The sequence below is a fragment of the Lactuca saligna genome, unplaced genomic scaffold (genome assembly GCF_052625555.1).
Source record: "Lactuca saligna cultivar CGN05327 unplaced genomic scaffold, ASM5262555v1 scaffold_19, whole genome shotgun sequence".
NCBI lineage: Eukaryota > Viridiplantae > Streptophyta > Magnoliopsida > Asterales > Asteraceae > Lactuca > Lactuca saligna.
Genome location: NW_027629815.1, coordinates 7,501 through 10,000, shown reverse-complemented (window position 1 = coordinate 10,000; position 2,500 = coordinate 7,501).

Sequence of the window (2,500 nt, the reverse complement as noted above, 5' to 3'; positions counted from 1 at the left end):
ACGCCTATCGTTTCCCAATCATCAGCACAAATCAAATGCTGGCTAGCACCAGTAGCACGTCAAACATAGATCAGCAAGCACATCATCATCGAATTGCCACACAAACAGCACCATCCCAAACTTCCAAAGCTAGACCACAACCCTGGATCGGTGTCGCAGAGACCTAACGAGGCATCCCCACACCACGCCAAGGCCCCCACTCGGAGGGGTATTATGCCACCGACTAGGAATCAAGCAACAGTCACCCAAGCTCGCGCTCAAAGGCAGTCTGGCACCTTCATCCCTTGCCATGCTCACCCACTGCTCCCCCCCTATATATACATATTGCACAAGGAGCTTGGTGACAGCAACACCCATTGCTTTCCCTGAGGATGTATATTTCTTAGTATGCGCACGGCGTCGAGGCACAGGTGAAGCCAACGGCGCTAGTTTCTGCGCCCTATGTCGAGGAAAATCAAGGCAACGGGCTAGTGTATGGGCACAACGTCGAGGAGACTCAAGGAGATGGGGCTATTTTTCAGGTCACCGTTCGAGAAATCAAGGCAACGTGTTGGGGGGGATGGCCTCTTTCATGGGTCGTGGGGCTTGGCTTGGCTTGCCTCGTGTGTGCTCGATACAGCCTCACGATTCTTATTTGCCCATCAACCATGCCGGGCACCTATGAGAATGAGACCCCATGGTACCCCCTATATATACATATTGCACAAAGAGCTTGGTGACAGGAACAGACATTGATTTCCCTGATGATGCATAATTTTTGGACACACACGACTTGGGGGCGAGGGGACACGGGAGTGGGGCGCCAATGGGGGGCGTTTTGGCCCCATTTTCGTCAAGAGCGGGCGTCTTGGCCATGCCTCGAGCGTGCCAGCCTCGAGAGCCTTGGGCGCTGGACATCCTTGGGGCGCCAATGGGCAGCAGTCCCATGGTTCCCCTATATATACATATTGCACAAAGAGCTTGGTGACAGGAACAGATATTGATTTGCCCAGGGATGCATAATTGTGCGAAATCGTCCATAACTCGCTCGAATTAATTCGGATTGACACAAAATTTTGTAGGGATGCTTTTTATTATAAATGAAAAGCTTTGAAATGAAAAAAAAAAACAAAATGTCATGTTTGAGGCGTAAATGTTTGTGTCCTATCCTTGGTCACGCCTTGAAGCGTTGGTTCCCTACTTGTTGGAATGTCGCTCAAATCAAGTAGGAATGCCATTGAAACATTGTGTGGGTCATTGTTAACATAGACGAATGGACTTGAAATGAAAATATATCATATTTGGGTTTTTGTCCCTGTCGCCTGGTGATAGGCAGGCAGATAAGGCTTTTAGGTATTCATAGGTGGCTTAGATGAACTCGAAAGAACACGAGTTGATCGGATTGGAACTCATATATTCAATTTACTATGTACTAAGTAGGAACTACACTTTGCTCCCTTCATCGTTTGACTTGCTTAGAAATCTGCTCATGGTTTGTCAAGGCCCCTTGTTCCTTAGACCGATGAGGATGGGATTGGGTTGCTCATGGGCATGTGTGTGGCAAGATGCCTTGTTCCATTGGTCGTTCATGGGTGTTCGTGTACGAAGTAAACTTGTTCCCTTGGTCGTTCATGGGGTTGTGTGTGGGAAGAAGCCTTCTTCACTTGGTCGTTCATGTGTGTTTGTTTGGGAGGTAGCCTTGTTCCCTTGGTCGTTCATGGGAATGTGTGTGGCAATACGCATTGTTCCTTGGTCGTTCATACCCTTGTTCCCTTGGTCGTTCATGGGTCTGTGTGTGGGAAGAGGCGTTGTTCACTTGGGTAGCCTGCTTGCCTTGCCAGCCCCATATGCATTGTTCCCTTGGTCGTTAGTGGATGGGTTTGTGTGTGGCATGGTGCCTTGTTCCCTTGTGTGGCCTGACTGCTTGGCTTGACATGACCTAGCCTTGCCAGCCTCACATCCATTGTTCACTTGGTCGTTCATGGGCATGTGTGTGGCAAGGTGCCTTGTTCCCTTGGTCGTTCATGGGGTTGTGTGTGGGAAGAAGCCTTGTTCCCTTGGTCGTTCATGTGTGTTTGTTTGGGAGGTAGCCTTGTTCCCTTGGTCGTTCATGGGAATGTGTGTGGCAATACGCATTGTTCCTTGGTCGTTCATACCCTTGTTCCCTTGGTCGTTCATGGGTCTGTGTGTGGGAAGAGGCGTTGTTCCCTTGGTCGTTCGTTCATGGGTTTGTGTGTGGCAAGGTGCCTTGTTCCCTTGTGTAGCCTGACTGCTTGGCTTGACATGACCTAGCCTTGCCAGCCTCACATCAATTGTGTAGCCTGACTGCTTGGCTTGCCGTGACCTAGCCTTGCCAGCCTCACATCCATTGTTCCCTTGGTCGTTCATGCAAGGGTCTGTGTGTGGCAAGGTTGCCTTGTTCCCTTGGTCGTTAATGGGCATGTGTGTGGCAAGGTGCCTTGTTCCCTTGGTCGTTCATGGGCATGTGTGCGGCAAGGTGCCTTGTTCCCTTGGTCGTTCA